Genomic DNA, 15,324 nt, shown 5'->3' on the forward strand with positions numbered 1-15,324 from the left:
ATTCAGATTTTTAATTAGAAGAAAAAGTTACCTCTCTCCCAACAAAATCAGTATAACAAGAACATGTGTACAGATTGCTGCCCATAAAACAACTATATATAACATTAAATATTTACATATCTTCTTATGTTAGCTTGGCAAGAATTAAATTTGCTACTCATGAGTACTGCTGACATTCCAAGTTCATGCCAAGAAATGTATTTACTGCCACATACTGCCATCTTTTATATAACATAACATGTGCGTGTTTATATACATATACGCACACAGCCAGAAAGAGCTGTGCACCATAAATAATAATAATAAATCAAGTGAAAATACTATTTAACCTCACACACCAAATTCACTAATAAACATAAGCTAGGTACAGATAAAAACTATGCCCAATATTCGTCATGATGTAATCACTATTCTCAAACTGAGAAAATTAACATACTAGACAAACTAACGTGAAGTACACTAACTTGACCAAATCACTCAGTCCCTCCTGCAGGATCTGGCCGAGGCTCAGCATTCCCCAGGACTAGATCTCCCTGGCCCCAAGAGCTGGGGGCTCTTGCCCTGCTGTCGCTGCTGCTGCTGCGCGCTTCCTGTTCTGCCTTGGAGTTTGACCTAATTTTAACTCAGTTTGGGAAATCACAATCACTCTTTGCATCTGCCTTTACAGACACCAGGCAGCTTCATCTTCAGGAAGAAAATAGAGGCTACTCAGAAAATTCTTATGATATTACAGAATGACACAGATAAAAGAAATATGGGGAGCAAGCAGCAACTCTTATAGTAGGAACTCAATATTCAGCAGTCTGACACAGGATTTATAAGAAGCATCCATCTACGTAATAAGGGAAACACTTTGTAGATTTCATTTTATTTATCTGTCTTAACATCCGAGTAGTTTATCAGCTCCTGAGAGATACTAGGATCATATTTACTGATGTTTCTCTTCCATCAAGTTGCACAGGAGCTGGTTGAAGCAGCCGCTGGAGAAGCTTTACCCAACAATTCAGGGTCCTTCGGCTCTACAGAGACACCAAAGCATTGCTCAAGCCACGCTGACCTTTGCAGCAGGATAAATAGCAAAGGGGAAGGGATGTGTCCCTCCCTGATGGCCCAAGCATCCCTTGAGCACAGCCAGGGCTGGCTGCTGATGTGGGCAGAGGAGCAGGAACCCCAAACCCATGCAGCCTTCTGACCTGTGCTGTCTCCCAGGAGCACACACCAGCACTGCAGGAAGGGATGCAAAAGAGCTGCAGCAAGCAGCTACAGAGCAATCTTCTTGTGAGAACAAATGCTTCCAAACACTTAGTCTACCATCTGAGTATCAGCACTTGCATCTGTTTGAAAATTTTAAGTGGATTTGGCTATATTTTCATATATAGTAAAATTTAACTGTGATAGCTGTCTTTAAGATGTGCTTTTTGTATGAATAAGTTTGAGACAAGGTGTGGTCATTTGGGGGGATTTAATTAATAACTCCTGGGAAATTCTCACTTGAAAACTTAGAAAATTGCTGAGTGTGCAGGTGACTGTCACCAACAGAACAGCAAGAGAATCACCAAAACCATCTGTGAAGTTTGAAAAAAAGGTCTTCCCCCACCCAGTTTCAAGCTGATGAATGACATGTGAGTGTGCCCTTCAACAAACAACCAAAGGTCTCCTGATTAAATAATGAGCTATTGCCTGCATCAGAAAAAAAAAGCATGTAAACAAATATAGAACAACAGAGAGCTGAACTGAGGAGATAAAGCAGTTTCAGTAAAGACCAAGAGTTTCTCCAGAGCATGAGCAAGCTGAGCCCGTGTCACCAGCTTGGTTGGCACTGGTTGAGGCCATTACTTATTAAAATTGGTTGAATTTAGCTCCTTCTATCTCCTGAAGTGCTTTTTTTCTTCCTCCAAGTAGCAGTGGAAAGTAGGGGGGTGGAACTTGTTGATACGGTGTTGGCATTAATTTTTGGTCTCTTTCTTCAAACAAAAGATGTACACCCAGTTATCAAAATAAAGTGAACATTGTTTAATGCTACTTGCCTGACTTTCCCTCGCCCTTTACCTTGCCTAGGTGTATAGATCTGAGCCAACAGGATGTAAAATGTTACCCAACCAGAACTACCCACAGTGCAAATATTTGATCCCCATGTTGCCTCTTCTTGTTTCTGAAGTCCTTTTTATAAGTGTTCCTTTTACCTTAGTCCTCCTTTAAGTCATTTTCAAAAGAATGACAAACTCCTATCAAACACATGGTGTCAGAAAGGAAAACTCCAGGACAGTTCTCCTTCCTCTCTTTCAAAGAACAGCAGGAAACTGTGGGTCCTAGAGAGAACCCCTTCTAGAAGCCCTTCTCTGTTGAGCAAGAATATCTGAAGCTGCTGCAATGGTATCGACAGCGTTGTATGCAACATTACTGTAAAGCACATAGCTATAATATTGACATGTGATCAGGAGTTTCCATGCTGTTATTTTCATATTGTCCAACCAGAAATACATCAATATATATTATCTAAAAGCTTAGAATCCTTATGAATATCTCTAGTTGGGAAAACAAACACTTCCCCCAACCCAACCCCCTTGACCCTTCCATTTCCTATTCCTGCAATGCAATAAAAATGCTTGCAAAAGTTTTGGACAGTCTCCTATCTTTTCTCCTTCTTGAATAGAAAAGTAAATGCTCCTCAGATTCCTTGTAACAGGGAGAGGTTTAAAATAATTTCTAAAACATTTTATAGCATCTTAAAATATTCTCTTTTATCTTTTATATTTTTCTTACAGTGTCTGTAGATTATGGGCTGAGTTTAAAAAACCCTTGGGTGCTAGTTTTGGAGTTGAGAGTATGCATATGGTGCACACATTTCCAACTAAGTGATGACTTCCATGAGACGTAGTACTATATGTGGGTGGGATGCTGGCAAGTTACAGATTTTAATGTACAATTCAAATAAGGGCATGAAAATCCAAGTTTTGCAATAAAAGAAACATGTTGAAATTCAATGGGAGAAATTTGAAGTTATTTATTCTCTGCCTTCAAAAGAGCTGAGATTTTTGGTTGTGTCCTGAGGCTGTACAAAATGGCTACATGGAAAATCTGTCTCCAAGAAAATCTGCTTGGGACAGCAGGCATTAGGCTGTTTTTGTGATGTCATCTAGAGTATTGTTTCACAGAAAATATGGAATTGATTGCGTTTTGCTAACTGAAGTGGAAACAAAAAGATTTCTCATGCTCAGTTGTAATCACTTCAAAATTAGGTTTAATGCATCTTTCTGCCCTCAACAGAGACCTCATTAGCCGTGAGCAACTTCAGCAACCCCTATGGATGCGTACTGATACCATGATGCCCTGTAAGAAGCAGGCTCTTGATGTCAATAGCTGTGGCTGCCTTAGGACGTGTACAGCATTGTCCTTTATGCTGGAGTAGTGACACTATAAAAATTCTTTGCCCAAGGCACTCACATAATTAGGGATGGCTCTGATCATTAGTACCAGAGAAGCAGTTATATTGTTTTGCAATTTATCCAGTACCAGCAAAATTCTCAGCTCTGTTCAGTACATAGTTTTCATTTGTTTCCTTCCCCAAGGAAAGTATAGATTGACCACACCACAAAATGTACTGAAACATTGTGTCCCCAGTATGTTATAACATGCTCTGCTCTTTGTTGTGTAGACACTATTACTAAATTATGTTATAATACATTATAGCCCTACATCAATAAAATATTTTTAGGTCTTTAAATGTGCTGACAGCATAGTATATGACAGATAACCATCAGATTCTTGAAAGTCCAGCATCAAATTTGTACGGATTCAGGTAATTTACAAAAAAAAAAAAAAAGTCTTAAAGGAAAGATTTGTTACAAAGAAAGTACCTAGAGAAAGAAAAATTGTGTGCCTGTTTACTACAAAAATAGGAAGATATTCTAGCAAATGGAAGGTGTGGGTGCTGACAGCACAAGGCACAGGAACGTTAGTGGGAGAAGGATAAAAAGTTTGAGGGATGTGCTATCAGGAAAGAACAAGAGGTTATGTAAAACTAATGAGACATGCAGAGCCCTAAAACCACACACTATTACCCAGGGATCAAATCCTACAACCATACCCATGTCATTTAAGAAAATCATTTTTTCTCATTGGATCTAAGACATACAATACCGTAGGAAATTTAAAAATAAAATAAAATAAAATAAAATAAAATAAAATAAAATAAAATAAAATAAAATAAAATAAAATAAAATAAAATAAAATAAAATAAAATAAAATAAAATAAAATAAAATAAAATAAAATAAAATAAAATAAAATAAAATAAAATAAAATAAAATAAAATAAAAATAAAGCTTGGCACATCATCGAAGTCTCTTATGAAGATAAAGAAAAGCACCTCCACACTAAACCGAGGCTTCCACAGACTTATACATGGCAGGGGAAAAAGTACGCTCCCTTCACAGACTATTCCTAGCAGTGGAAGGAAAAAGTAGATGGGAGATACACAGAGCTGCCAGCTCTTCCCATTCTATCTAAACAAAGCTGAAGTTCAGCCAGGACACTACTTTTACAAACGCCCTTGAAACCTGTGAAACCAAGTCCCTCCCTTCAAAAAGCTGGCACCTTTGGAACCTTAAGCCTAATCCACTGCTGGCTCACAAGGGCTCTACCTGCCTGTAACCCACCTGGGCTTCAGTGCCTCTCCAAACAACAGTGAGCCCATGCTCGTGTACTGCCGGCTCCCCAGACCAATGGGGAACGACTGCAGACTTGAAAGACACGCTACTTAAAAGGCTCTCTCATGTTTCAGCTGACCATGTGTTTTCTCTTAGTACCCTGTGAGTTCAAATACCTTCGTATAACAGAAGTCAGATTGAAAAGGCATTGTGCATAAAATAATTCTTATCCGCATGGGTACAAGCCTTTGTGCTTTTTAAAAGCATATACGAGCGGGCAGTGCACTATTAATGCTACTTGGTGCAGAGATCGCATCTTGTTCAAATTCAGTGATAAAAAAACAGTTTGTAAAGGTTTTCTTTTAAACCTGATCTGTAGCAGCACAGAAATATTTAACAACATCCACATCATTCTTGGGTAACTATCTTTTGAGAAAGACCAGATTCCTCTCCTTGCATGTAACACTGCTAACTCAAGCTCATGTGCCAACTGCAGGGTCAAGCTCATGGTAATTACAGAGTTTGCAACAGCATCATGCTAAAGTCTATCCCAGATCATACAGATGTTTTTTTATTATTATTTATTTTTTAAAATAACGGTTGTTCTTCATATTGACAGGTACGAGTGTGCCAGTGGGAAGAAATCCAAAATGTACCAACAAGCTGTTCAGTGAGCACTCCCCAGTTCAGACAAAGCATTATCTCCAATTTTTATTACTTAAAGCTATAGATTTTAGAACACATTCAAGTCACTTAGAATGCCACTGAAGTAAAACTTGAATGCAGGATGAGTATTCGCTATCACAAAATAAGGTGGAATCGACTATACTCAGAAACTGGGACATCTTGAGGACACCAGCTTAAGAAAGAACTTAAATTGTGAGGCCCATATTTTTCTATAGCTTGGTTTCAATTCATTGTCTATGAGCAAACATTTCAGCAGCACTCTTCAAAACCTTTGCATTTATACTGCAAACTTTGGCACTTGTCCATAGATATCATTTAGGACAATATGATGGACTCTGCACATTTGATCTCACCATCTACTTTACAAGCTAAGCCAGTGCTCACTAGTTGGCATGGGAATTAGGAAGCAGCTGAGAGGTGTCTTGATTGATGGCGTTAGGTACTAACACATGGAAAAAATAATCTCTTGGTGGTGACTTTCCAGCCTTGCAGATATATAGACTAAATTTGGACAAATTTAAACCTGAAATCAGATGCAAATTTCTAGCTGGCCCCAGCACAGCTTACCTTGCTTTCAGGGCTCAGGAGAGCCTTTTGGTGCCATGCTACGCAGCCCTGTCCTCACCCAGCTCCCAGACACAGACAAGTACACCATGCTGCAGCAGCTGGCAACAACCAACACTCCTGGGGAGGGTGGCACTGGAACTCCTTATCTTCTACCTTAATCAGCCAGTGTGGAGCACCTCACACTACAACTGTATTATTATGGGTACTGAACTCATTCTCTGGGTTGTTCTAGGCAGGCTCTGGGACCCAATGCTCTCTTATAGACTTCAGGTAACCAGGAATGATTATAAAACATGGGTTAACATACTGAATCCTGTTGTCATGAAAATGTTTATTGCTACAGAAAAAAAAAAGCTAGGGTTGGGAGAATATTTAGGGTAACCATTTCTATGTCAGAAACTACTTCACAAAAGCCATTTTCATTTGGTAAAGATGAACATACCATTTTAAATAAAATATTCCTAAGACTAGGAATATTGCTTGTATTTGAGCCAGAAACAGTCAGCTGTAAGTTGCTTACTAACATATACCTTTACTACTATGTTGACTCAGCCATCCATGTGTCTTTTTTCCTTGTACCCCACTTTACACCAGCTGTCACAGAAAGCTGAGACTGGCAGCCTGTAAGAAGCACAGTGGCTGGAAGAGCCTGAGGTATACTCCTGAATTCATATACTACATTCCTTCAGCCCACCAATCTGCCGTCTACTTGGGGATATACAGGCCGTGTCCCTGGGAGGGACTTCAAAATGACTGGGGACAAGGACTAGACAGCGCCAGAGCAGTTGTGATGGAGACCGTCTTTCCTTAAGAAAATCTACAAGCCTCATGCATTGGTTTGCATTTGCAGTCTTTCTGGAGCATGTGTTCTGACTTGCTATGGGTTATGAGCATGCATCATGGAAATGAACTAAGCACCTAATCCCAGCACCACTCAGTTAATTATTTATTTGCTGTTAGCGGTGCTATAACTGCATGAATTTCATGAGAATTATCAAGATTTGCTTGCATTAATGAGCTTTCGCATCTCCCAGGTGATAGCAGAGGCTATGCCACAGGGACCTGTGCTCTGCTGCAGCTTCTGCCACCAATCCCCAAGGGGCTACAGGGACCCCAGCACCAGAGCACAGGGTTCTGACCTCCCACCTCCAGCGCCTAGCTCCCCACTGCTGCGACTGGCTGCATGTTGTGGAGAGGGATTACCGGTGTCTCGGAGCAGGGAGAGGGAAGGCGACCCTCTGGCCTACTGATTAAATGGACTAGAACTGAACTTGCAACAAAAATAAACACAGCAAGTACACAAATCAGCAACACTTGTGTGACTTATGGAAGACAAAAATCAAATTACTTCAAGATGATCTTCACAATTACGTTAGCAAGTTCAATAGAGCATCAAAGATGACAGCTGTAGCTTTCTGTGGCAAGGATCCCACAGAAGGCGGTGACAGAGCTCCTCCAGGCTTCAGCAGCGACAGAGCTGAGCCCCTCTTCCCTCCCATTCCTCAGGCATTACTTACCTGAGTACCATGAAGATCTTCATCAACCAGTATCGAGACAAAAAAGTTAGGGTGGCAATGACAGAACTGCAATGTGTTTGACACCGTTAGGTGAGACTTCTCCCATTTTCAGTCTATGATTTGTACCCCTCCAGATGCCCATTTCGCTCCCGTGAAAACCTCTACATCCACACAGGAGATGCACCACCTTCTTCATCCCCACTCACACACTGACAACAGTGGTGCCCAAAGCCTTAGCGGTGGGCCCAGGGTGCAGACAGCAAAACTCAGGACATAATCCTGTGAGAAGAGATGGTTTTTGCTGGCTGTCTTCATGGCTGTACATTGTTAAAAGAAATGATCTTGCTTGCTTTTATAAATTTCAACTGCAACAACATTTTGCATTAAATCATTTACCTCCAAACACCAGATTTGCCTCAATTACTGAGTTAAGTTTATCAATTTTCATGAGCAAGGAGGAGAGTAGGACCCACAGCAATTTATAGATGAACACCAGAACAAATCACGGCTTATACCCTTGAAAGGTCAGTATTACCTTTGTTATGAACTATGTAAGATTTAACCAAGTGGTACAGGCCATGTTTTGGGACAGACTTTTGTCGATCTAAGATGAGTTCTGCATATTCTGTTAGTTTGCTCATTTGCAAACATCTGTAGCTTAACACACTGATCTTCCACTAAAAACAAAACAAAAACAAAACAAAAAAAAAGCACACACAAAAATGGAGTTAGTTGCATTTGTTTTCCATATATGGGAATAACTATCTCTAAACAAAGTTAATTCTTGAGTCCAAGTGGGATTGAAGATGCTTTTCAGATAAGAAGTGGTAAAATAAAATCACAACAGATCACAGAAAATGATATTGTTATTCCCTTCCTGCAGCATTCATCTAATTTTATGTTTCACATTGGGGCAGTTTGGCCTTTTCAGAAGACCAGAAAGACGGCAGACAAACAGAAGTTGAGCAGCGGTTAGACTGCACTCACGTAACCCAGCAATCATAATTCTGGGGAGAAAATGATTTCCTGTCAGAAATATGGACTGACACTGCCAAGAAAGTATCTCCAAAGCTACAAACCTATCACCATTAGACTTGTGATGAGAAGAAAAAAACAGAATTATACCACTTAGTAAAAGAACAGAAAAACCATGGATGAAATGTCATGCAGAGAAGAAGAAAAGATGACATAGCCATGAAGTCAGCTTGAGTTCTGAATAATTTGTTTTTAAATTGCAATTCTAAAAAAAAAGTAAATAAATAAAAAATCAGAGGGGTAAGATGAATAGGTAAAAACACAGTTGCATTTACAGCCTACCCACTGTGACATTTTCTTTCCAGATAACTGGCAAGATTCTGCACTAGCTATGAAGCCATGTCTTAACAGTCTTGGGGATTTACCCATTTCTCCATCTTTTGTACCAGAACTATCAAGTGGGATGAACAACATGCAAATAATGTGAAAACAAGTTCTTGGCTAACTATTTGAACCACCCCAGCTGCAATTTGGTGTTCAAAGCTGGCACCAGGATTACAGCCTTTTCTTAACCAATAAAGGAATGTTTGAGAGGTGCCTTTCCTTGAGCTTTTTCAGAAGTATTCACCTAACAAAATTATTTCCCCAGTAGGGAGGAGAGATGAGATGTTCTGCTCTTTTAGCACCAAAAGTAGGAAATGGGATGAAACACTGCACGGTGTGATTTCCTGATCATACTACTTGTAACCTGTAGCCTTCTGGCCCATTTCATCTGCTTTTCTGCAGTTTCAATTGCTGAGCTCAAAGCAGATACATGCTAGAAATAGATGGCTGGTTCATAGCAACATTATCTCATGCAGCATCAGAAATTTTCACATGTGAAAAGCTTGTCCAGGTTGTTTTTGTTGTTGTTGTTGTTGTTTGTTTTTAAAAAACACCAGTGACTATAGCAGATAAAGCATTACCACTAGTGAGTGCATCAGCTGACATTATTTCAACCTCCCAGCAAAAAACAGACTGGAAATTCAAATATCAACTACCACATGTCACTTGTGTTATGCCATGAAACAAAAACCCAAAACAAATTGATATTTTTTTTCAAAGAGCCCCAGAACATAAAACTTATCAATGAGAAACACAGTAGGAGCTGAATCTAACTGTAAATTCTGACATATCTCCACTAATAATGATTAATGATGAAGAAACAGAAAGGAGAGGCTGCATACACAAATGCCAACCTGAGCTGACACTAAGACACAGAGCTATTTTAAATATTTTTCCTTCTAATTACATATTTCTTACTACTGTAAAATACCCAATATACAGAAACAGATAGGCTCTATTGCTTGTCTCAAAATCAGAAGGTAGTCAAATAAGCTCCGAAAGTCTAATTCAAACGCCACTAGTAAAACAGCACTGCTGTTCCTTCCACCAAAAATCCAAATAAAGCTCATTTACTTCTCTTCTGAGTGTATGACAGGCTCTTACCACCAAAGCAGTAATTTTACAGTAATATATGAACACAGAGACCAAAGGCCCAAATCCACCATCTGTGCTACAACCTCCAGTTTTTTGCTTGCATTTCAGTGGGAGCAGAACTCACTTTACCTGTAGGGAAGCCTGTGGCCCCAGAAGCTCAGCTTTTTCACCATTATGGAGGTGATCTCCAAAAGAGTGAGTAACTCCAGAGCATGCTAATAAATAGTACTTAGGATCTGCCACTCTGTTCACTACTTTCCTAGGATCAAAATTACTTTTCCTGGGCACAACACCTCTTTTTAAGGGAAAACTTCACAACTAATGTGTGGGCCTTCACTTTCTACAAGGCCTGAGTTTCACCATTTACATGACAGGTGGAAATGAGGTTTGCATTCCAGAGGGCATGTCTGTAGACAGCTAAGTATGCAGCAGTAAAGTCTGTCAGAGTTCTGGGGGTCCACACAGCAGCAGGTGTGGTTTCACCACCATAACAGCAGCAGCAGGTAAATGCTTGTGATATAAAACACAGCGGTGCTGTCAGTGTGATGCCCCTCTCCACACAGCATTACCTCCACCCTCCCACAGGACAACATGTGTGTGGAGGTGGGGGGGCCTAGGCCATGCCAGGGGTCCCAGCCACCAGGGGGTTCAGCAAGGCCACATCTGGCACAAAGCAGGTGACAAGTGACAGAGAACAAACGCCATCCCTTAACACCACTGACCCCTCATCCAACATTTTAGTAGCGTGTTGATATTTGGGGGTATCAAGGTGCCCTCCTTGCTGCCAGTTGTCATGAAAGACTGCAACAGCAATCTCTGTCACTGGTTCGATGCCATCTGGAAGCAGGGTGTTAGCGGTATTTGTGCTATGCGCCCAGCAGGAAGCTATTTGCTGGTAGAGACCATAACTGCACTGCTGGAGATGAAACACAAAAAAAGTGTCCATGACTGGCAACTTTTATTTTGCAACACATGTCAAACTCTTGTGTGTGATGTGGCACAACTAACTATCACATGATGTAAGTGCAACAGAAGATATTTTAACATACAATACAATTGTTTGGGAGAAGTTAATGCGACTCCCTGCTGTGAGACACAAAGTGACGGCCAAGTCCTGACAAGTGCTCTAAGTCCACTCAAACCAATGCTGCAAGCTGAAAGGCTTTCTCGTGGGGCAGGACGTACTGGGCAGAAAATTCCAGAAGCAAATGGCAAGTGGAAATCCTTCAAGCACACAGAAATATTAACCAAACAGGAAGCAGAATTACTAGCTTGGGTTGGGCCTCCTCAGAGCAATGAAGCAATTCCCTTAGAAATGCCTGAACATATAGTGTTCAGAGCCTGCACTTACGGCAGATTAGCCATGCTGTCATCTTATGTGAATACCAGTCTTTGCTTGGGAAAATGAAATAAGACCACACCAAAATTACTCCAGCAAAGCATTCTCAATGGGTACTCATAACCTCAGGGATGCCGTTTTAACAGCAGAAGGAACCAGCAAAATACAGGCTGGTTTACCAGTGGTGTTTTACTGCAGAACAAAACACAGTTTACAGAAGTAAGACACAGCAAGGAAACATGTTGTTCAGCCCCCGAATGATGGTGCAGCTCTTCAAGACAAGCAAGTCCTTCTTCATCCCTTCTAACACAGACCTTAGGAAAAAAACACATCTGACATGAGTGAGTCATCTTCTCATTCAGACATGAATTCAGTTTATCCTTGTTGGAAGGATGACCTAACCCCTACCTTCTCCAGACTTTCTTGGCAGGGATCCAGGCACAGGGGTAGAGAGGGGCTCAGCAACAGAAGTGAAAAGAGGAAGGCAAAACATATACAAATGCATGGAAAAGTGATAGTTCTGGAGCTTTCCTCCAGGAAACCATGTGCCATTGCATGGCAACAAAAGTAACCCACGGGTTCCCTCTCTGCTCTGGCTCTCTGTGAGGAGCCACTTTAAAGCTTTTAGAACATTTGCAGAGTTTGAGAGAAATGGTTTTTGTTTAACTTTAGCTACTTCAGAAATGCCTGGGGCCTGAAGAAACATATTTTTGGATTGCTCTTAAAGAACAGTCTGAACTTTGAAGCTCAGAGATTTTTTTTCAGATCAAATGTTAAATTAATAAACACCAAAATGACAAATCAGTCTGAGTACTGGGGAAAAAATTAATCACTAAAAAAATCTTCTTGGATTAATTAATTGTGGCACATTGTTACTTATTCTAATATTTTGATGGTCTTGGAATGTCAAGTCCTGTGAACTACATTGCATAGCGTGCTTTTGCCCTAACTCATTTGGTACAAGTGCTTATTTTTCCCCCTACAAAATAAAAAAGGCCCATCAACACGATTGAAGAAGCTTCAGTTTGGGTAACAATGAGATCATAACTAGTTTACGTATGGATACTTTAAGTTTAAGAAATGTGCATAGAAATTCAAAGCATCTGGAATCTAAATCACTTCTTTGTACACAGCTGCTTTATAGCAGAAGTTTCATCCACTGTGTTGAATTGACTCTTCACTTTCTTGTTAATTGAGGTGCTTGACTGGAGTGCCCCACGTGACTCATTTATTCCTCACTGCATTGCAAGAGATGGCTGGATAAGGAAACCTTGACTTCATGGGAAGTCCTGGGTCAGTCAGCTGCCCAGCGAGCTACACACAGACTATTAACTACAGATGCACGGCTGCAGAATTATCTACAAAAACATATAAACAGGAACTGTATCGTGCCAGTATTGCCACATCCACATTTTTGTACACTCATCTTTATTTTCCTCACCCCATTTTCAGAAGCAAAGACATGATTCATTCTTAATGGGTGTCCTATTAAGCACTTAAAAAGCAATAACATAAAAACAACCTTCCCCCATAAGTAATGGTAAACAATGAAAAAAAAAAACAACTCACCACTGCAGTTCCGTAACATCCTAGGGAAGTACAAAGGGGGGACCTAAACAGCACACTCTTCTGTAGATTTTGGGGATATATTTTTCAGGAATCTGAGAACTGTGAACTTTGGAAGCCCAGAAGTATACCTACCAAGGACCTTTGGAACAAGTTTGAAAGACAGACACATGCAGAGAGTGCAGAGAGAGAGTGGGACAGGAATGGGGGGGGGGGGGGGGGGGAGGGAGAGAGAGAGAGGGACAGGAATGGGAGGGGGAGGGGGAGGGAAGAGAGGGGAACACAGATTCCAGTGTTCCAGTCTATTGTTACTAAAGGAAGCCAAGCTAATAGTACTGTCACACCCCTACTGTGGGATGGAGCTGAGATAGGAGAGTTCCTGCTGATTTTATCCCTTTGGAATCTTGCACCAGCATTACCACCCCAAAAACCTCAGTCCCATAAGAAGGACAGATCCTGAGCTGGCACTGATGGACAGTGTGCTTTGATTAACACCACAAGCTCCTGACCCAGAACATCAGCACCCTGAGGAGGATTCCAGCAAACATCTGTTACCATTAAAGATCTCTGGTTGAGATCTACACCCAGAAAGGCCAGGACTGAGGGATTGCATAGTTCCTCTGAGGCTTAAAGAGCACACAGAATTGAGTGTTAGCAGAGCAACATTTAAGAAACTCAGCTTTAGAATCAGAAATAATGAATGTGAAGCTATTGATTTAGTGGTTTCTCTAATGCTTCTCTATTTAACATTTGCAAATTTAATATTTAAATATGGAAGCCTTACAAAAATTATATCTTGAGAAACAGCTTCTGTACTTCTCATAATAAACAATATTTCCAAAAATACATAGTACGTGTAACAGAGGTTTACAGCTGGGATCCTACATTACTTCTTAGAGCCACTTATCTAAGATGGAGTATCTGTAAAAAGCCTCTCTGTTTGCTATTTACACAGGTGTCCTGGAACATTTTATAATCATGTAGCAGATCAGCATAGCCTTAGGATCTCAACCTATAATAAAAGTACAGTAGGATCATGACAGAGGGAAAGAGCTGGCTACCATTTGACACTGATATTTTATTCCTTCCAGAAGATCATCTAAGAATGGAGGATGATATCTTCAGTTCTTCATGAGAGAAAGGTGAAGAAAACACGTCTTTTCCTAACCTTACTCACCTAGGATTTTAAAAGATAAAGTCAAGCTGGCACCTCACATAAATTTTTAAGCTTTGCCACCCTTAGTATAACTAAGTAGTTAATCTGAACTTGGCAATAGATCTTGTACAGTAAGGTCCACAAGCCAGGGATCTTTGAAGATCTCTACTTTCAAAAGTCAAGCGTTAAAGTAGTAAAGCCATAGTAACTTAAAGTATTCAAAATATACACCACCAAGGTGGACAGATATAAGAGATGACAGTCTACACAAGGCATAGATGTTTCCACATATTCTCTAACCACAGACAGCATCAGAAACTAAGTTACAAATTAAAGCAGATTCTGCGATAAAAATGCCCTCCAGAAAAGGCATATATCACCCCCTCAAAAAGAACGTGATGTGTTATCCACTGAATCCTCCACAATGACTAATCTGTCATTTCAGCCAGCCAAATCCTGAAGACGTTTGAATCTTAACAAGGTAACAGCAAAATCCACTAGAATGTAAGAACAAGGCACATATTCAGTTCCTATTACACCTGGCCTCTTTAAATTACTCTGCTGTAATCTGCTGTAGTAAAGACCTTACATTTGAGTTAAGATCTTGGAATTTGACATGTTCATATAGAAATATATATTGCATGCAAATGGCATTACAAAGGCAACACCAGTAGATCAGGCCTTGTGCTTAGTATGAATGAATTATGCCCTCCATTATAGCAGACCTCCTGTCATCCTTTTCCAAAGCATGTGTCATGCAGGATCTAGATACACTTCCTTGTTACAGGAGACAAAATCAGGGTGAAGAAAGACTTTACCTCACATTGCCTAGGCTGCGTACAGCATTTCTCACTGCCTTTTACACCGAAGTGTTGCAGCCTCCCCCATAAGTTTTATCAGTCATTCAGATTCCTGCATATACCAGAAGGGCATAGACAAAAACATAAGTAATTACGTATAATGCAACACAAATCATGGCACACAATACTTCTGAAAAGATTAAAAAAAAAAAAAAAAAAAAAAAGTATCATGTATTTATGTATTTTCAGGTACAAGCACATCACCATGCATAGAGGATTGCTGGTATTTGTAACTATCTAGTATTCCTCATAATGCATATAACTACCCGGGAATTGTTCTCACACTACTATTATTAGCATTTGTCTCATTGTACATATATAAATCAAATGGCACTGTGGCCTAAAAACAGACATCTTGTCTTTGACAGAAGTAACCATTTGCCCGCTTAAGAGCTGTAGCAACACTAACTTTTAAAGTACTGATTTGACACATCTTGCATTATTCATTTGCTTTATAGTGTTTTTGGAGATGTTTCTTTGGCTATGGTTTTACTTTCAGTTCATTAAATCTTCAGACTTGATTCACATACA

The sequence above is a fragment of the Anas acuta genome, chromosome 11, assembly GCF_963932015.1.
Source record: "Anas acuta chromosome 11, bAnaAcu1.1, whole genome shotgun sequence".
NCBI classification, from domain to species: domain Eukaryota; kingdom Metazoa; phylum Chordata; class Aves; order Anseriformes; family Anatidae; genus Anas; species Anas acuta.